Consider the following 23195-nt stretch of genomic DNA (forward strand, 5'->3'; position numbering starts at 1 on the left):
AACACGCATACACAACACATACATATATGTGCGTTTGCATGTGTACGATGCATGTATGTGTTTCACATACATAGACAAATACATATGATGTATATATAATCTATATAAATACAACACACACACACATATATATTATATATTTGTATGTATATGCAAATAATATGCATTGTGTATTATATGTGTATAGTATTAGCTGTGAATATGTTATTTCCTCAAGTGGAATGAAAGCTCCTTGATAGCCTAGGTTGATTGCCATCTTTTTTTCCATTTTTATCCCCAAGACAGACAACAATTTCTAGCATATAGGACAGTAGGTATTTAATAAATACTTATTTATCTATTGCATCTTCAAAGAAGCCAAAATGAATCAACTTTCCTGATGACCTACTTATCAAATACATATTGACTTTGAGACAAAGTATCCAGATGGGGTAAGGTCCAGTCTTACACAAACCCTATCTAGATAATTTGAAAAACTTTCTTACCAGTCTATCTACCTTCTTCATTTCATTATTCTTTTCTATTTCAGTTTTTTTTCTATTGCATGGTTATGATAATATAAAATCTTCAATGTCTTCCAAATAAATTCCAAATTTTTTAGCCTGTCCTTAGAGATCCTAGTAACTCTCTTTAATTTTGAAGCTAACTTTTTGCTGCTGTCCTTTTTGTGCTCTTATTATATTGTATCCTTTATCCCATTTCCTTAAAATGATCTTCACTTTTCCTATGTTCTGATTTTGCTCATACCACACACTTCACTGGATCAACTTCCCCTCTGAACCCTAGTTCCTTAAATATCAACCTTCCTTCATTACTGATCTTAAAGACCATGTCCTTCTCCTATGAAATGCTTCCTGAGTTATGTAGATTTCAGGGGATCTTTTCTGTTTCATAATTTTCATAATAATTTTTACATAACTTCTTTTCTGCATTTATTTTATTCTGTTTTGCATTATGGTGGTTTCTATAAATATACTAGCTTATCTATTTCTAGTTTCTAAACTCCTTTTCAAAAGGAACTTTAGATTCTTTCCTCTCTCTCTCTCTCTCTCTTTTCTCTCTCTCTCTCTCTCTCTCTCTCTCTCTCTCTCTCTCTCTCTTTCTTTCTTTCCCTCTGCCTCAATACTAACTCCAATTTTTGCATATAGGAGGCACTCAAAATATTTCTTATTGTTTTGAATCGATGAGGCTATATCAGATGAATGAAATCTTAATAGCCAACAACTGGTCTAAAATTTCCTTTTAAGCTAAGAAAACCTATACAATGTTCAGTGTTTAGTCAAGTGAACAAAGCAAAAATATAAATACTCCACATATTCTATGAATTTAACCCAATTATCAATTTATGTTAAAAATGAAAAAAAATGGTTTTCTATGATTTTTACTTTAGTCCTTCTTTATTCCTCTTCAGTCTTCTAATGTTTTCAGCCCTTTGCTTCCTTTAGTCAATCTGAATGTTTGCTGAGCCCCCTTCCCCATTCATGAGAAATATTTGACTGTGATCTATAAATTTGTGATTTGAGGTGATTTGGTACTATAGGCTAAGTACCCCCTCAAAGAGGGGTTAAAGAGGGGAAGACATGCAGATTGTTTATAAGTGCTTGGTATAAAATTATATCACCTAGTATTGTTTAGTTTAGTGTGGTTATTTTGGGGAAAATGTATAATGCATAAGAATGCTTCTACTTGAAAAACATAATTTGTATTCTCATGACCCATTATAACCTGTGAAGATGATGGGGAGGAATGCCTCTTGGCAAAGAGATGATGTACTGTGGGTTCAAAATGAATAATTTTGGAACTAATGTCAGTATGTTGATTTATTTTTACCTGATTTTAAATATTTATTGTAAATGTTGATTCTTGTTGACTGGAGCAGGGATGTGGCAGTAATACTGAAGAAGAAAAATAGAATCAGTATAATTAAAATGAAATATTATATGAAAAGGAGACTTTAAAAATTTTGATGTCATTAATAAAAACATTGAAATATACATATTAGACTCGAAATAGCATAGAAAAGCTAGAGATCATGGGGGGGGAAGAAAACAAACATTTATTTAAAAAGTTTCTTGCTAAAAAGAGTAAATAATGATTTGAATTTATAAACTGGTGTTGATGAGGTGCTGAGTGAGTATCTCATAATGACTAAATTCAGAGAGAGTGAATTCCTTTAATGTCTTTCTTACTTTCATTCTCCAAACAGTTCAGAATTTATCTAGATTCCAACTGCTAAAATAAACCACTCTCCTTTGATTTATAATCATCTGACTGTTCTTTTAATACAGGATGGAATTTATCCTATTAACTCACAATTCATAAAAAGTATTTGAAAGTAATATAAATCTCGGTTTATAAAGACCTACCTAAGGATCCAATTTATAAACTAATTTATAAGCATTCATTCATGCACCTGTATAGACAATGAAATTTCAAGAAACTATTAACAACTGGGTTTTACATTCTTACATTTTTTGAGTTCACCTGAATAAAACAAAAATCTTAACTCTATAAAGCTCAAATAGGAAAAATAAATCAAGAGAAAGTAATCCTTGCCTATCTACTTTATCAAGTTCAAGGATTAAAGCTTAGAATTCATAGTTTTCATTTTGTGATCATTCAAATCAGAGGAATTTTAAAATAGTGGATTAAAACAGGGAACATATTTGTCATATGTCATTCAGCATTTGCAGTAACTGAATTCTGTATGACAGACATATTCAGTAAAGTCATCTGCAAACTGAGTTATGTGAAGTAGTTCATTTCTTAGGTCTCTTCTAGTTGTAAATCCTTTGATTACTATTACTCTTCAAAAGAAGTAGGGGAAGAAGTAGATCAGCTTGATCTGAAAAAAAATACTTCACACAACAAGAAAACTATATTGAAAAACAGCAGGAGTGAGCCAGCTTTTTGGTAAGAAACTACTTCAGTAGCTCCTACATGAAGCCGAAGACGAATAAGAAATGATATGGTACTCAAGAGAAAGCAAAACTAAAGCAACTTCTTAATTCATAGGGATAATTTAATCTTCCAAGGACCTTCAGTTATGTAAACATAACCTAAATAAGAAGAGCAAATAGGGCAAAGAGAAAGTCTTAGAAATGGAAGAGCAAAAAGACTTCAGTCTCATTAGATAGCAAGAATGTAGCAAATTTCTCATCCACAATCTTTCTTTTCTATGTACTAGGTCTAGTTTTGATTGTTGGTTCTTAGAATATGCCTCTTTTTTGATGTCATCAAGAAAAACTCCAATCCCGCAGATATTTTTCCATCATAACTATTTTATTTAGCTAACAGTAAATAGCTTTCATTTACACATTTCTAATTTTATTGCCTTTTTGAAGTACCAAACTCTGCTCCTCCCCATAGGAATTGTGGTAATGGACATTGTATATAATGCATATGTGTTTTTGCTCTAACTGCCGAAGAAGTCTACTAGGTCTCTGAACTCATTTATGTTCAGGGAAAAAAAAAAAAACAGAAAAAAAAAAGAACAGAAGTTGGCCACAGGGGTGGCTAGGTGGTGCAGTGGATAGAGCAAGGGCCCTGGAGTCAGGAGTACCTGAATTCAAATCTGACCTCAGACACTTAATAATTACCTAGCTGTGTGGCCTTGAGCAAGCCACTTAACCCCATTGCCTTGAAAAAAAAAGCTAAAAAAAAAAAGGTTGGCCAGGAGCTCTCTAAAATTAGATCAAGGACATTAATTTTATAAAAGCTTCTGCTTATAGCTGATCCTGGACAAGTAAAGAGAATTCATATTTCTCTTTGTTTGCTATTTTCTAGAAGGAGGCAAAAGACAAAAAGTAAAAAGGGAAACTTGAACAAGAGACAGATTAAGCTATTTGCTTAGCTTTAAGACATGGTGGGTAGGCATATCGAACAAGACTCTACATTTTGAGTGTCAGTTAGCCAGTCATTAGGAAGAATATTGACCCTATTTGATAGGAAGTACCATTGGTCATGTTGTATTTCATGGGAAGAGTTCTTTTAGTTGCCACCACTTCCTTTTATTTCATGAGATTAATCAGGGAACTCATTAAGTTGATCAGGAAGTGCCCTGATTAATCCCCTTACATTATCAATAAACTAAGAGGGAGTTATACATATAAACATACATACACGCATATGAAAAACATAATTCAGCAAACATATAAAATAAATTATACCAGTGAATCTGACATATTTCATTATTTACATAAGAATTAGGGTAATTCTGACCAATGGCTAAATATAATTATCAATTTATGTAAATGACAGTAGGTAGTAGTAATTTTAGACAACCAAGCCAAGTTCACTTTTCTAAAAAATTATTTTTATCTTCTTTTAGGATATTTGTAATAAGGTTAATATTGACAGCTATTGATCATGTAGCACTTTATCCTCATCATTTACAAATATGCACGCATATAATTTTCCCTAAAGTGCACTCTACTTTCAAAGTGTAAAAATTAATAGAAATAATATGCATATTTTTATGGATGACCATAGCATTTTACAGATGAATGAGAACACTAAATTTAACTGGGAACTATGTGAGAAAATTGTTATAACCTGTCATGCATGTCGAAGTTGTGCTAAAATAGTCTCTGTAGAAATAAACCCACAATTCCAAAAATGTATGACAATTGGAAAGTAGGTTTATATAGTAAAGGCTTAACCTTAATTTCTGAATTTTCATGGATAAATCCACTAATAATATAGCTTGCAGTGACAGAAATTACCTGTATTGTGCATTTCAGACATGTTAACATTATTTACCAAAAGAATAGAATAAGTACTACATAATTAACGGGACTTGACTTGAAAGAAAGAACAAAGGTGTCACCAAAGAAATGAAAATGCTACAAGAATATACTGAGTTGGTATTTATAGGGTACTTTAAAATTTGCAAAGTGGTGTTCCCAAAGTCATGTAGCTGGCAAATGTCTGACAAAATGATCTAAGTTTTTTCTGGATCTAACTCTAACTACTCTGCCACTTCACTGCCTAAAAATAACAAATTCAGTTTGACCCAGAAACTTGAATGTCAAGTGTCAGGTGTTACAGATGTAGACCATTGCATTTAGCAATTGAGTTTTAAATATGATTTTAAAGTGAAATCTCTGAAGAAAAACCAGATTGCAAGAGAATGAGGAGTAATAGTGATGAAGATATGGAGCAATTAAGTGTATATTACTCTTTCTAGCAATTTATCAGTTAAGGGAAAAGAAGCAATTTCAGATCTGGTCTAGCGAGAATGCAAGGATAAAGACTTTTATAGCATATGGGAAATCAATGCATTTGTAGAAAAAGAGTATTACAATAAAGAGGAAGATGTTCAAGACTAGAGAAAAAGAAGTCAGTGGAGCAAAGTCAATGGAAAATCAAGAAAATGTGATCAAAGATAAAAGTGGAAGAATTGGCCTTCAAATGGAGTTCTGAAAAAAAAAAGCAGTGAATATTCTAAGCAGGAAGCAGCAAAAGAAGCAGGGAATGTTCTAAGGAGTGGAAAAGAGAAAAGCATGAATATAAAGTTATCTTTTTCAACCCCTCATTTTACATGTGACAAAACTAAGGTTAAGCAACTTCTCAGTGGTTAAAGAAATAGAAAGTGATGGAACTAGAATTCCAAACTGGATAATTTGACTTCAGATTTAATGCTCTATCTCTTATGTAGCAAAATGCCTTAGTAAATAAGTACCAATGCCATCAAACTTCAGTCTTCCCTATATGATAACAGAAAAGATAGTCCACTGAGACAGAACTAGAATAGATATAAGGAATTTTCCAAGACAGGAAAAAAAAATAATTGAAAACAGTCATTGTTGAAATCATGATAATGATTCAATAGAGAAGAAAGAAAGATTAACTAAGGCTAAATAATACATTTCTATTACTTCCTCCAAAGCCATTGTGGAATAGGAACTGCAAGATAGGTGTTGCCCATTATTGTGGACTATCCAGGAAGGAATAACTGAAAGACAAACATGGAAGGGAATTCAAGCTTAAGAATGTCTTGTTTGAATATAGTCAAAATTGTGAAAAGAAGTAACAATAGTTAAGAGTTAAAGTTTGTGAAAATGGGGTCAGAAGTGATGGTGATGGAGGATAGAGGTCTCAAGATGAGGCCAAAAAGAAGACTGAGGAGAAATTATTCACAGAGGAGAATTTAAGAATGAAGAATGTTAGAGGATAACCCATTTTGTGTGATAGTGAGGGTTAAGTTCTATCCCTTACCTCACAGTACCTGAAATTGAATAATAATGAAGGTTATAGAAGTTGGAAAGGTAAGGGAAAGGTGGAAGGGTTACTGTTATGAAAATTCAAGTTACCAAGGATAATGAAAGAGAACTCAAGAGTAGCATTGAAATATATGTTAAGCTCATTAAGAAAATGTGAAAGATGTCTTGAGTGTCCACAGGTGATAGCAACAAGGATATGAACAAAATAATATATGTTAAGTACTTTGCTAATTTTAAAGTTCTACATAATACTTATTGTCATAAATATTATTAGTATTGTAATTATTTGGTAATCACAGGGATTTTATTACTTCCATTATGATTATTATTTTAATTTGTACAATAAACAAAGAGACAACCACTTATGAGGCACAGGACAACTGCTAGTTCATGGCATAAGAGGTATTCTAATCTTTATTTTGGACAGATAGGCGGTGCAGTGGTTTGAGCATTGACTTTGGAGTCAAGAGGACAGAAATTCAAATTCTGCCTCAGACATATGATACTTACTAGCTGTGTGACCTTGGACAAGTCATTCAAACCTGACTGCCTTGCATCTAGGACCATCTTCAGTTGTACTGATTCATATCTGGCTACTGGACCCAGATGATTCTAGAGGAGAAAGTGGGGTTGGTGGCACAGCACAGCATCTACCTCACTCAAATCCAATTCATGTGCTAGTCATGGCATCACCTTTCCTGATGTCATGGTCTTCTAGAATAAAGGACAAAAACCAAATCTCTATTTACCTAAAGGGTACCTTTTACCAAATACCTCTGACACTGTATACCTGTGTATCCTTAGGCAAGTAATTTCACCTCTTTAAGTTTTAATCTTCTCCTCTGTACCATTAGAAGGTTGAACCAGATGACCTTGAAGATCCTTTCCAACACTAAATCTTTTATGATACAATGAAATGTGAATCTAAAGAAGAAGATGAAAGGCCAATGATAGGACATGAGCAAGGATTAACAAAAAATGGAGTCCATTTTCTCCATTGGTGTCCTCACAATTTCAAGAGAATTCTTTGTAAACAGCTCTGCTTGACTTCTACTACCCACAATAAAGTTATGTTAATGCACATAATACAACATACCCTTCTCATACCCATCCCAGCCTCTACAGGAATAAGGTGATCACCCAAAATCTAATCACCCTTAAGAATGACTCTAAGGAAATTATGTAACTTAAAAATATATGCATATGGATGAATGTTGGAAAACTTTCATAACATGTATTTGGAAAAATAACATATCAATTTAAAAAATGAATGATAAATTTGGATGGTCTGTGTACCTTCTCAACTCACCCTCACTCACCCCTTCTTTTTGTTTGAAGGTCTGAGGGGGAGGTGGGAAGTGGAGTGCCAAACTCCTCCCAAAGCTTTCCTTTATAAAGCACTGATTACTTTCCTGTGAACTCCATTATCCATTAGCAGCTCAACTGGACTTCTCCTCTGAGGAACAATATCCACAGATGGGGACCCTCCTGACTTCCCCATCACTTTCCAGCTTTCTTTAACATTTTGTTTGCCTTCATTAGATTGTAAACTCCTCAGGGCAAGGGCTGCTTCTTTTACTGAGTAGTCCCAACACTTAGCCTAGTGCCTACCACTTACTAGATGTTCAATAAATGTGTATTTAATAGAATTGAATAGAAGAGGGTGGATTGTTTCCTTGGGGTAAATAAAAGAGCAGAAATGAAAGTTATCATAGTAGAAAAGTAGAAAAGTCAACTTTATCAATAGAGAATTATCCAGATCAGTATCTTAGATCCATTTTGATGTTGAGTTAAAATTTGAAGAAAACAATTTGAAGGCCCAAATCATATATGGTGTTAATAAAAAAGTGACTAAGAATATGCATATATATATACATGATTATATATTTTGTATATATATACATATGTATGTACTATGAAATCTGAGAATAATCTAAACCTATGTTGAGGTTATATTTAATGAAAATGTGAAATAGGATTCTTTTGACATAAAAATTACAGAATATTATCTTTTTGATGTCATGCTGTAAATATGTGTTTATGTATGAATATAATATTTACATGTATACAAACATGTATAATTTGGTATTATCCCAACCCCACATGTATGCCAAGGATGCATATATGCCAAGACTAATTAACCAAAATTTGAACATTACATCTCTCTATCCTCTTGTGTATTTGGCACCATTATTATCAAATTCCCCACATTCCTGTCCCTCATTCCTCTACTTTATTTGACAACTTAGAAAACATACTCATTTGATTGATACTAATACTTCCCTAATGTTGACAGAGAAGCTTTCCATTGATGCCAGCTTTCTTTTTGTGTAAACTCTATATAACTTTGAATGCTAACAAAACTTTGCATATTTTCCACAAGAATAAAAGTCATTATTATATGGTTCCTTATTTTGAAGTCACTTTGCTGTAGGCTGCCATTTGCTGGTGACCAGGGGTGGGACAATGAGGAGTGAAGGGGAAAAGCACACACAAAGACTATTACTTGTTGTCATCTCTTCTCTATTAATTATTGGTGATAAAGCAATTTTGTTAACTGCTTCCATGTGTAAGTCTCTTGATCTTTATCTGACTGCTTCTGTAAAACAGTATTATTTTTTAAGTTTAAAAAAATGGCAGGGCAGAACAAAAAGGAATTTTACAGGACTTCCTCCAACAAGGTGGCTCTTAGACATATGATAATATCATGCAAAATGACTTGTTCAGTATACTAGAATCAACATTTTCTATCAGTATCAAGAGAAGTATAAAACAAAGAGATGAGATGCAAGTTCTAATTGAATACATGTTTCAACACACATATTCCTATCATGATTTTTTTAAACCATGAAATAATATAAAAGATATCATAGGAAATGAAAGATTTGACAAGATGGAGTGATCATGTAGTAAAAATGGAGAATACTGGAAAAAACCTTATCTAGCAATTGATTATGCTTTAAGGTTTGTAAAGCATTTTGCAGATATTATCTTTATCACCAAAACAACCCTGGGAAATAAGTTCTATTATTATTATTATTATTATTATTATTATTATTATTATTATCTCTTTTTTACAGATGAAGAAGCTGAATTTTGGTCCTCATGGAATATTAAAGGCAGATTTTGTTAACCTGGGGTCCATTATTTTTTAATATGATAATCATATTTCAATATAATGAGGTTCATTTGTAATATGTAACATTGTGAAGAGTTCTACTCCAAGGGTAACATGATGTAAAAATAAAGTTGAAAACCAGGATCTTCAACCTCTTCCGCAGAAAATTTTTGGAAGGACAATGACAAGTTTGTTCTATACTACTGCTGAGAATGAGTTCATTGAGCATTGAAATGTTAAATGATGGGGTCATTTGTACACTAGAATTAGTATTGTGTCTGCCCTCATGCTTTGTTCATGTAAAAGATATACCATTTACAAATGAAGATTCATGTTAATTGAATACTTAAGTTCGGGGAATCTACATAAAGGGGTTATTTTAACTAAACAGACAACAGTTGTCACTCTGGAATCTGTTACTGAAGTTTGGTCTTGCATGGACAGGGCAAATTTTAAAACGCACAGCTTGTGGTGAAATCATAAGAAAACAAATTAGCTTTTAGTTATCTCTGACACACCCACTGCTGTTTCCTGTTTGTTTCTTCTGGCAAATGATTTGATCTATTCTCTCTGATCTTCAGTGTACGTTAACCCTAGACCCCATCCTCATCCTTCTATATACCACTCCAACTTCTCTGGCTGAAGTTTCAGATTGGAACTTGACCAAGTTCTGTTCACATTGGCCCTGGGCCATTGATATAGTTATCAGACGTCATCATGATCCAAGACATCTGGCTACTAATTGATTATAAAATAGAATAGCAAATGTTTGAGAAGCAGCTATTTAAGTAAATGATCTGCCACAAGAATTATTAAATTCATTCAAAATGAAGAAAATGCTGAAAATTGTAAACAAAGTCTTATTCATATGTTATAGCTTATAGAACTGAATTTTAGAGCAGGAAAAGACTAACACTAGTAAGTAACAGAGGCAATACTTGAACAAGGGTCTTTCCTGACTAGATCTAGCGTTCCTTCTACAATAGTGTTCATTTTTTGATTCTTGTAAAGGTCCTCTTTCTCTGACAGGTCTTTCATATATGTGCAAAAAGGGGAATCACAGCATATTCATCGTAAGATTGTTGTTAAAATCAGATGAGAATAAATACTTTCTAAAGCTATATTTTCTTTTAGGTTTTTGCAAGGCAAATGGGATTAAGTGGCTTGCCCAAGGCCACACAGGTAATTATTAAGTGTCTGAGACTGGATTTGAACCCAGGTACTCCTGACTCCAATGCCGGTGCTTTATCTACTATGCCACCCAGCTACCCCTAAAGCTATATTTTCAATGAAATCTGGTTCAACTCCCTCATTTTTATAGACAAGGAAATTAGTAGCTCCCCAAATAAATTTCATTATAGTCACATCTTTGTCTGAACATGAAATGTTCAAAATATTTTATATTTTGTTATTAATATCATCTCCCAGTAAAGATAATAATTTTATTCTTCGTTTTCAAAGTTGGTCTTGACATCAGGGAGGTGATGCCATGCCAAGCATGTAAGTTAAGTGAGTTGCTCAAGGTCACGTAAGTGACAAGTGTCTGAATTCGAATTCGAACTCCTGTTCTTCTGATTCCAAGAAGAGTGCTCTATCCACTCATCTCACACTGAAGTGGACATTTTCATGTCAAAAATATTTTCAAAGAAATATTCAAATAAAATATATCAAATTGATATGTTTATAACAAATGGAATATCACTACCTCATTGACATATTAATCTTCATGGCTAAGTTAATAAAAAATTCAAACTATTACCAAGTAAGGGTATAATAAAGCTAAGAAATGGAAAACAGATGATATCAGATTCATAGACCATTACTATGTTGTTACAAACAAGTAATAACTTCACGATCTATTTCATAAGTAAAACATAGCAAAGAATGTTACAGCTTCAATAATAATTTTTTTTCACATATATGGGTGACAGAAGAAGTTAGGAGATTTGTCAAGGGCAGGTGACTAATCAGTAATATATTAAGAATTGGTAACCAAAAAAGGGTTCTTTATAACAGAACAAATATTTTGAAACTCTGTGTGTGTGTGTGTGTGTTTGTGTGTGTGTGTGTGTGTGTGTGTGTGTGTGTGTGTGTGTGTGTGTGTGTTATCCTTTTGGGATTCTGGTGAAGCACAAACATTCCCTTTCACAATATTTTCAATGTCTAAAATAAAAATTATACAAATAGGAAGGAGAACAATTATATTGATGTATAGTTATCAAATTTTGTTAAAAATTTCTGAGCCAACCTTGGCCAGAGCAGAGAAAGCACTAAGCTGAGTTGTTCCAGCATTTCCCTCCAAACAACTTTAAATAACACCTCCAGTCAAATTATGAAATAGAAGAATTAACAAATGGTCAGTGGAAGACACTTTTCTAGGCCAGGATAATGGAGGAGGTTGGAAAGAATATGTCATACAGAGGTGGAGCTTCTGTGGATGAAACAACAGTGACAGAAACAGCAGCAGTTTTAGGAGTTCACAAGCCAGAGATGACTAGAAGATCTGATAACTGGTCACAAAGTGACTATTTGCATGGACAAAGGACCAGATGCTATTTGTCAGTACCTTTACCTATATTCAATTCTGTGTCCTCGTTTAAGTGCAGAGAGGAGCAATTTCTGTCACAATGCAATAGGAGCCTAAAAGGCAATTATTTAACATCTCCTATACCCACTTATAGTTATTAGTTCCAGTGCAGAAAGGAGACCATTTGTTCAACAGGGAATAGAAAACATGAATGGCAAAATCATTTCTGGTCCCAAAGGAGAAGAGGTCCAAAACGAACAGTATCCATTACTAACTTTGTTGGATAAGGATCAGAAATCAGTGATCATACTTCTATTCAGATCATAACTCTGAAGCATTGAAAACAGTGAAATATCAGACTAGTTCTGAACACATTAGTGCAAAAAAGCTTGAGACAGTGTCACTTTCTACCTCTCAGCACCAGAAACAGAGCATTAACAATAATCAAGAGGTGGGGTAGAAAAATGAGCAAAAATAAAAATAAGAACCTCACCATAAAAAAGCTACTATGGTAACAAGGAAGATCAAGCCACAAATTCAGAAGACAATGAAGTCAAAACAGCCTAAAAGCCTCAAAAATGAAGAATAGATATAGATTTATCTATATCTATATATCTAAATCTATATGTAGAACAAACTCAAGAAGAATTCCTATCAGAACTAAAAAAAATCAGAATCAGATTATAGCAGCTCAGTCAAGGGGAAAAGGGATATATAATGATATGGAGGACTTTAAAGCAATCCTGATGAAAAGACCAGAGGAGCAGAGAAAATTTTATTTTGACATTATGATACAAGGGAAACTATTTATGAAAGTGAAATTATAAGGGATTCAATAAGGTTAAAATGTTTACCTTTCTATTTGGAAAATTTATGCATGAATCCTTTAGGACCTTTATCATTTTTAGGGCATTTAGAAGAATTCTACATAGAAGGTTAATTTTGAAGTTTATACAAACACCCCTACACACCTATACCCATTCTGAAGAACAATTAGGAACTATGTCCAAAGAACAATAAAACTGTGCATATTTTGTTTCTATTATGAAATTAATAAGTATGAATCCAAAATAAAAAGGAAAATGATCTATTTGTGAAACAATATTTTTGGCAATTTTTTTTTGAAATGCCAAAGCATTGGAAATCAAGGGAATGTGCACAAATTGAGGAATGGCTTAGCAGTTTGTGATATATATATATATATATATATATATATATATATATATATATATATATATATATATATAAAATCATGATGGAATATTATTGACCATATAAAATAAAGAGTGGAACGGTTTTCCAAAAATATAAGAAGACATATAAATTTATGCAATGTGAAATGAGCAGAAACACAAGAGCATTGTACAAAGTAGCACTTCTATCATAAGGATGATCAACTGTGAAAGTTTTAGTTACTCTCTTCAAGACAATGATCTAAGTTAGCTCTAAAGAACCCATGATAAAAAAAATGCTATCCACCTTCTGAGAGAAAATTGATCAACTATCAATGCAGATTGAAACATATTTTTTGTACACATAATTGTAAGTTTATTTTGTGGTTTCTTTGTAGCAAAATGGAAATTTTTGCATGCCTTCACCTGTGTAATATAATTAATCTATATCAAAATGCTTACATTCTTTATGAGTGGGGAGGGGAAGGATGGATTTGTGATCTCACTTTTTTAATCTATTAATTCTTTTTACATGTTAATTGGCAATATGTCACAGAATAAATACATATTTTTAAAATAATTCATAAAATTCAGGTTAAAGGCACTGGTACTAGAAGTGTCATTTATTTGATGGCAACTGCACTCCTTTTTTAAAAATTGCACATTGTAGATGTATTTCCATATTATTAGATTCTTTGTTCTAAATGTTTAAGTGCATACCTGTTGTCCAATGTAACTATATTTCCTATATTGGAAGTTCATCATGCACACCACAGTTAAACTACCAATGAGATATTATGTCCTGAAAAGATCATGTTTTTAAATACTGAAAATTCCTAATTTTTTTTCTGTATTATTTATATTATAAATCTCCTCTATGTGGATTCTATTTCAATTTTGTTCTGGTTGGAGCATTAAGAAAAATTTCTCATAATAAGTTTAGTAGTAATACTTTTTATTAGAAAGAATCCTTTTCTCAGCAATTCCTTGCATTAGTCTTCTTTTTAACTATGCAAATGAAAAAATAAAATGTATCAGACAATATCATTAATTTAAAAATGAAAACTGAGTAAAATTCAATTATTTAAGGAACACATTCAAGGAAAGGTGACTTTCTTATTTTCTAATATTTTAAATGTGAATTTCATTACAGTTAGTTTTTAGGAGGCTAATTATGTTAAATGTCATAGAAGTGTAGGATCATAGATTCATAGCTAGAAGTGGACTTAAAGGTAATTAGATCTCCAAGAGATAGGTATTTCATCCAACAATATAGGTTTCAATATACCCCAATCAAGTTATTGAAAATTATTTCAAAATTTCCCCTTCATCTTTCCCAACATAATGGTTGCTCTCTAATGGCTGATACAATTAAAGATTCCTCTTAAATATCAATCTTTTCAATAAACTCTTCAGTCCTATATACCAGGTGAAACATGATAGGGTAACCTGATTATAGAATTGAACTGATATGGAGTCTTTGAGCCAATGGACGTACACGAGAAAAATCAATAGTATCTCTGGGTAATAATGACTATCATATAATCTCACACCTTCCATTTCTCTTTACAAGGTAATTTTTTTTTTTACCAAATTATCCCTTAATTTCAGAAATGTTTCTTTAAAATATCTTCTATTTTAATTCAAAAATTTTATTTTGAAAAAGTGAATTGCTTAAAATAACAATGACTTATATAGCATTAATTTCTTAAAACACAGTACAAAGATTATGTTTTTATTTTTCCCCAAAGCCTGTAAAAATGTCATAATCCATGTTTATATTACTCTCTGAGGTTTGCAAAGTTCTTTACACACATGACCTCAATGCTTACAGCTCTCTTTTTTGTTACTAATATGGTATGCAAATAATTGTAGTTATAACATAGTATGCAAAGCAGTATTTTTGAAATGGTTTCTTTTTATGATAGTAATAGTTATATACTTTTATTTACATGAGTCTAACTTAGAACATGACTGTATGAAATTAGATTGAGCTTTTTAGTTAGTTCTTCCAACAGAGTGCCAAGCATATTTTCCATTACTTCCTCTCTCTCTCTCTCTCTCTCTCTCTCTCTCTCTCTCTCTCTCTCTCTCTCTCTCTCTCTCTCTCCCCCCTCTCCACCCCCAAAGAGAACACTGCAATGAATGCTAGAAATATTGAAACAGTTGCTGCTTTGGAAAGTCAACATTATTTCAAGGATTATTCCAGCCATCAAAGAAGCGTTGAAAATGAAAAATAACCTGTAAAAATGACAAAATCATCTCGTAATATAGTTTAATTAATCCTCAGAAAAAAAAAGCAAGAAACGTTTTTAGGAGGACCTGGTGACTGAACAATTTGTGACTGATTGCTCTAAAGTGTGTTGTGAGTTTCTTGAAGCTGAAAAAATCTACAACATGACCAATTTTTAAAAACTATTAATATTGCTATAAAGAAAGAAGAAAAACGTACTTGGCAAAGAAAAGGAAATACAAAAATTAAAATTATGAAGACTGGAAAAATATAATCTTTACTAATGAAATTTACTTTTTAAAGAATTTCATTTGTGTGCATCCATGTGTACATAGGTACATATACATGTGAGTCTATGCATACATGTATGAGGCACTACACAAAAATATATGCATATACCTGTAAAGTATTGATATGGGCAATATGTATCTCGTGCATTTATACATATGCACAGTATTTGTCTGCAATTGTATATGTCCTATACAGATGTGATGAATATGACATGCATTTTATATGCATGCTGCATGCACATCTAGAGTATACACTCTCATTGTGGAATGAAAAATTTGCCCATAATGACTTTTAATACCCTGAGAAGGAAAACTGCTTCAGAATTAAAGACATTCCCAAATAGAAATGGAATAGTCTACCTTGACTTTGAAGTTTTCCAATATAATCAAAAGTTATGTATTTTATTCAAGAGATGAAAATAAATATGGTTCTGTGGCTTAAAACTTCACCTAATTTGATCCCCATTTAAAACCTAAGAGATACAAGCAAGGCTACATAATGAAGAATAAAATGTTAAAGGTATGCTTATTATCCAAAATTATAAAAGTGTGAACTTAGGGCTAAATCATTTAAAACACATTATTACAGAAAAATGAAGACTTTTTAAATATTACACATAACTTAATTATATCAATTATATCAGTATGTCTAACTACTTTACTCTGTCTAAGCTATACTACTATATTATTAATACTACTTTACATGTATGGAGATTAAAGATCAGAAAGTTTAAGTGACTGGCTCACAAAATCCCATAATTATCAAGTGTTTGGTGTGAGATATGAACAAAAGTTTTTCCTAATTTCAAACCAAGCACTCTAACCACTATAGACTTTCTGTAATAGATACACCAACTAAAAATCATCTGTATTTTTATTTTTATCAATTACTCTGCTGTTTGTGAATAAACAATTCTAGAAATTCTTCCATATCTTTCTTTGGAGTTTGTTTTGCTTTTTCCCCCCTCCTTTGAGGGCACAAGAGCTACACTTCATGTTTTGATTTCCTGCTATATTAGAACATTTGGAGAAAGCTTATTTACATTGTAGGTTTTATAGCTATTCAACCTTTCCTGTCTCTTTTCAAATACTCTGAAAAATAGTAGGGATCAAAATACATTAATAAGTCAGAATTGGGGCCAAATTCATTGATAAGATTCTTAACAGTAAGTAGAAGAAATCAATATATTTCTCTGTTATGGTCTTTAATATGCTTAGGGAAAGAAATGAGTAAGAGCATAAAGAACAATAATTGTGTTCAGATAAGAGTATTTTTGATGATCTAACTCTTGTTAAGATAATGGATAATGACCTAATATATTAGTCTTTAATGGGATAAGAGTATTAGAAGAAAACAAGTTGACATATTGGAAGTTCATGGTTCATTGCCACAGTGTAATGGAAAACTTAAACAAGCTGCTGGAGCAGACCTCTAATAAGTTTATTTTACTGACTTCCATTAACAGGTGACTCCAAACTAGTTTTGTTTTCTCCTTTGCCTCCTGCATCTCTGTAATTGATGATATCATTTTACTTTGGTAATATTGGTCCTAGAACCATGATTAACATATATACAAATCTATATGCATGTACACACACACATATATGTATATACCTGCATTCATACACACATATCCCCTTAGGACTTCTACAGTGCTCCTATGCTATATTATACATCCATGTCAAAAAAATCCACAGTGTGTTTTTAAGACAGTGACAACAACAAAACTTTAAGGATTTTACTGTTCTACTTTCTCTGGAAAGTTGAGGTAACTAGACACAAATAAACAAGCATCAACCACTCCCACAACAACAAACCCTACTGAATATGGTGTCCGAGAACTAGAAGCAATTACCCCTTCAGAAGCTGCCTTCCTGACTGTGTGACTCTGTTCAAGTTGCTTAAGTTCTATGGGCCTCAGTTTCCTCAATTATAAAATAAGGGGAGATTGAACTCTGAGGTATCTTCAAGTTCTAAAGCTAAGATCTTACATGGTCCTTCTTAGTAGCTTATTCAGTTTAATGATTGGAAAGAAGACTACAACTAGAACACCAATCTTATCAACTGAATTATAGAATAACTTGAGCAAAGATAAATGAATTGGAAGATGAAGTAGAAGCCTTCTAGTCTAATCTTTCTATTTTACAAATGAGTTCAAAGCCCTAGATATCTTAAGCAAAGAGTTTTCTATTACGTCTAGGTTTTACGGATACCTGTCATCTTAGATTCTATCCATGCTTTAAAATATCATTATCCTAGAGGCTAAACTATAATTTAAGAAGCCCTATTCCAAGGAAAGAATTATTAACAAATTATTTAAAATTCCCTTCTAAGACTGAAACAATTTTACAATCCAGCTTCTTCAATTTACATGACAAAAATAAGGTCCAAAGTTTGGATATCCAAACTTCACAGTAAGAGTGTGGGTTGGGATTCCAGCCTTCATTCTTATAGCCGAACGCTCCAAAGTGGAGGGTATAGCATGAAATCAAGAATGATGTGGCATTATTCCAAAGATTGTTTTATCTCAATGAGATGGGATGACATGTTATATTTTACCTTCTCTGTGATAGATAACTTGTCTCCAACATAACCATATCTATGCCTCTTCCCTGTTGCACAGATTCCCAACTCTTTGGTTTCTAATTCCATCATAAGAAGTTTATCTAATTACTTTCCATGTATCCTTAAAGCAAAACCTGCCTAGTTGCCCATGAGATATTACCCCTGAAGAAATTCAGTCCCTCTTTCCCAGTATGACTTACTTCTTCATCACTGAGATCATGTCAGAAATACAGAAGGTACATCTTGAAAAAAGTCCTACGCTTAAGACCTTGACAGATAAGTAAAAACTTTACTTTTCTTTGTTTCTTTAACATGGAAAATATCTATATCAAAAAAGATGAATGGGTATATGATTTTCAATATGGATTATAGTTCTCTTTATGTTTTCTACCAAAACACAGTACTCTTCCAGTCTTCCCTAATATTATTAAAGCCATCAGGATCCCTCCACATACCTAGATTCACAGCACTTCCTCTATAACACTCATGACATCTGTTTCCTTCCCTCTACTTACATAGCCACTAGCCTATTTCTGATCCTTCTAATTGCTTCAAGTCTTCTCTTTCTCCAGTTTGTATTTCCACAGTCCACTAGACTGTCAAAGTGATTATTTTTTTCAAAACTGCTCTGAAGATATCTAATTATTAGGCCATTGTGGTTTATCTCGCTATTCATCTATCCATTTATTTTTTAATTTCTATTTATTTTGTTACTGCCAGGAATGAAAAATTAAAAAAATGAGCCCACTGTCATAGATTAATAGTCCAATGCCATTTACTTTGAATTTTTTTTGTCAGTTGGATTAAAGCAACAGGAAAGAAGAATTAAGTTATTCTGAAAGTAGTGTTTGATCATTGTGGCTTGAATAATCAAGTTAAAGACTTAAAAAAGAGAAGCCTTAGGGTTCCCTTTGAAGAGGGAGGTTTTAGCCACTTTACTTCCCTAGATCATTCCTTGTTCATATCAAGCATATTAAAACATTATTTTAAAAAATAAGCCAGAGACAAAGCCTAATTATGCCATTTTAACTAACAAGGAAAATGTAAAACAGTTTTACCACTGAGAACTTGGGTACTTAATGATTGGTTGAGAAACTACCATAAATTAAAAAAGGAAGCCTTATCAGATTTGAGAAAAGCAATGATACAAGATACAAGTAGCTCCCACAACAATAAGAGAATCGAGATTTGAATCACTTACAGGAATAAAGCATGGCCAAGTCATAAAATCAAATCAGTGACTGTCTACAATGAATTGGAGGCCAAAACTGGCTCAGCGCTGGGTGAGGTTTTAAGTAGTAAGGATAATCTTTAGTCAATTATGCTAAAAAGGGGTAAAAGGGACATTTAGGTGGCATAGCAGATAGAGCACTGGCCGGGGAGCCAGGAGTACCTGAGTTCAAAGCCAATCTCAGATGCTAGCTGTGTGACCCTGGGCAAGTCAATTAACTCCAATTTGTCTGTCTGTTTGTCTGTCACACACAAACACACACGAATCAAATAAAGGGGGGGGTGGAGAAAATGGGAATTTTCTGTGGACTAATATTAATGATGATGGCATTTAAGCCTCATTCTACATAAAATTCACTACAAATCTAATTTGCACCAAGATGCTCTTTAATGTGTGAAACCCACTTTGCCCTACAAATTAGATATAGAGAATAACTAGACTAAAATTCAACTGGGCATCCATGACAGTTCACATTCCAAAGCTCTGATGTCCAAATTGTTCCCAACAACCTGTCCTCTGTTATCAATTCCATCTTAATGTCAATGTATGGATTTAAATAGATCTATGCCACTGGTTACTTTATTACCGGCTATGAAAAATTATAAGGGTAGGGCAGGAACTGAGTGATTTAGTGAGTAGTATGCAATTCTTGGAGTCCAAAAAGGTATGGATTTGTGGTATCATTTGGAGACATACTAGTTTTGTGACCATTTCTGAAACTAAAACTTACAAATGCATTTAATATTTAAATATTTAGAAAAAGTATTTATGCATTACACTAAGAGTCTAGACCAAAAGAAAAAAAATGTCAAGATGGATCTTGCAAGAATTTTTTCTCCTGACCAATCTGTAGATGGTTCTATTATCATTGATTGTAGCTTGAAAGTTAGAAAATTAAAGCTAGAAATTATTTAATTACAATGTATAATTTATTTATTTAAAATTTCTGATTTTACAGATGAGGAAACTGAGGTACAAAGTGATTGAATGTGTTCAAGGTCATGGTTTTGGTTGGTTCCAGAGTCAAGTTTCATACCCTGAAGCTCTACTTCAGATCCATTGCCCTTACCAATTTGTCTTTAGAGCCAAGGAGAATTTTATGAGCCAATTCAGCAAGCAACATTGATAAAGAGAGAGACAGGTCAGGGAGCCAAATCCCTATTGAGATAATGTTTGAAAGCTGCTGTTGCCAAGGCCATGAGGTTATGCTGAAATATTTCCAGAGCTTCCCTTGTCAGCTATGTGAACAAGGCTAGCATTTCAAGTTTGAAAGCTATGAAAAGGAGGTTAATGGGAAGGAATCTCCCATTCTTATCTTATAGTCAGGAAGTTAATAGTGGCACTAAGCCACACAAAATATCAAAACATTCCTTTTTGAGACAGACAGGAAAGTTGGAAAGGAAGTATATTGGATCTTTGCTCCATTCAAAATATGTTTTTAATTTCTTTTATATAGGATATTTTTATTTTAATGATAAGTTAGTTAAGAGAAATGAATATACAATTGCTTTTGGTTACATTGGCAATTTATGTAGTGTTATACAGTAATGTGATCTACTATAACACAAAGCAATATAGATAATATATTAGGAATATTAAACCACAGACATCTTCAAAAGTCTAAAATAAAAAAAAATAAGAGTAAACTGAATTTGAATTCAGAGCACCAAATTTCAAATTCAGCTCTTCTACTTAATAAATAGGAAACTTTAAGCAGGTAATTTAAATAGACAAATCCTTAGTTCCTTTAACTGTAAAATGAAAGCTTTGGAATAAATAATCTTCCAGACTCTCAACACTAGAGGTTTGTAAATCTATAATTCAAAGAATGATGTATCAGTTCTTTGTCTATGCATCTCCCTCATCACCCCTTAATCCAGGAATTCTGAATTCTGTCTCTTTCTCTTTTGTGAGGTTTCCAGGAGTTCTATTTTGGAATGTTCACTGACAATTATGGATGCCTCTCTCTCTTTTTCTCCTCCTTCACTCTCTTTCTCCCTTCCCCCCCTTCTCCCCCCCTTCTCTTTCTTCCTCCCTCCCTTCTCTCCCTCTCTATGTTTTCTACATAGTTTTAGTTCTCTGGTAAAATCTAGACCCCTATCTCAGAATAATATTTAAATGTACAATATAAAATACATAGAATTTCTTTAAAAAACTATATTGAAATACATTTTATCTATCCAAAGGCATTTTTATCTATCTATCTATCTATCTATCTATCTATCTATCTATCTATCTATCTATCTATCTGTATATCTGTCTTCTATCTCTTTCTAGCTATCTTTCATCTATTTTTGTCAGGTTAAAAAATCCTTGCCTTGTATTTTTTTTTGCAAGGCAAATAGGGTTAATTGGCTTGCCCAAGACCACACAACTAGGTAATTATTAAATGTCTGAGACCGGATTTCAACCCAGGTACTCCTGACTCCAGGGCCAGTGCTTTATCCACTATGCCACCTAGCCTCCCCACCTTGTATTTTTTTTAACCAAAACTTAGCTTCTTTGAGATTGATTGTGAATTTGAAAAAAGGAAGATTCCAACAAAAATACTTTAAGCAAAAAAAAATACTTTAAGCAAACTGTCTTTTAATAGCAATATATGAATTTCTAATTTTCCTATTAAGAAAAAAATGAAATAAGTAAAGTACAAATTTTATTTGGTTTTGGTCCAGCAATATGATTTCGTTGATATAGACCAAATGAAATAGTTCACATGGTAGGTCCTTTGGATTCCTGGCTATTTAGATGCAATCAACATTATTCACTAGATAGATTAGACAAATTTTAAAGGTTTATATAAGCTCTAAAAGATCTGTTTACTCCAATACACACATGTAAAAATGAAAAGAAAAAAATTATCCTGGAAATCATGCTTACCCTAGCATAATTTGTGTAACAGGAAGGGAAAAAACAGAAAATCTGAATGCCTTATCTATTTTAATTAATTAAATTGACTAAGGTGGAAATGACCATTGCAGTAATTTTATCATTCAGTTTGAAGTATTTTTTATGATTAATGTTTATTTTAATTTACAATGCAGAATATCAAACATATACACGTACATACACATAAATACACTCATGCACACACATACACACACACACACACACACACACACACACAACCTGGAAATAAAAACTGCTACAATGGTCAGATTCTGGCTGAATCATTTTTCTGCCTATGTTTCTTGGACCAATCATTGGTACTTGTGAGTCGTTAGCTATTTATTCAGCAAAGATAAACAGAGTAGTGTGGTAGATAGAAAGTCTCAATAAGATATGTTCTGTTCTTTCAAGGACTTTATCAAGCAAAAAGCAACAGATCCCCAAACAGGAATGCAATAAACGGTAAAATGACAAGTATTTTAAAGCAGCACTTCTAAAAGTATGGTCCATAGCTACTTAGACACTTTCAGGAGGTCCATATGAGGTTAAAATTATGTTCATAATAATACAATGATGTTATTTGCTTATTAAAAATATTCTTTATTTTCCCTGGTACATATTTGTGCGAGGTTAGAAATTTTGTGTTTTAATCAAAACAACTTATCTGAACAAATTGATTCAAAAGTAGTTAAGAGAGTATTGCTGGGGGCGGCTAGGTGATGCAGTGGATAATGCACTGGCCCTGGAGTCAGGAGTACCTGGGTTCAAATCCGGTCTCAGACATTTAATAATTACCTAGCTGTGTGGCCTGTGGGCCCGTGCACAAGCCACTTAACCCCATTTGCCTTGAAAAGAAATAGAGTATTGCTGTCATGCTAAAGCAGACTCTAAATATATAAAATAGATACATATATGTATGTACAAACAAATGCACAAACACATGCATAT

The sequence above is a fragment of the Macrotis lagotis genome, chromosome 1, assembly GCF_037893015.1.
Source record: "Macrotis lagotis isolate mMagLag1 chromosome 1, bilby.v1.9.chrom.fasta, whole genome shotgun sequence".
Classification (NCBI taxonomy): Eukaryota; Metazoa; Chordata; class Mammalia; order Peramelemorphia; family Peramelidae; genus Macrotis; species Macrotis lagotis.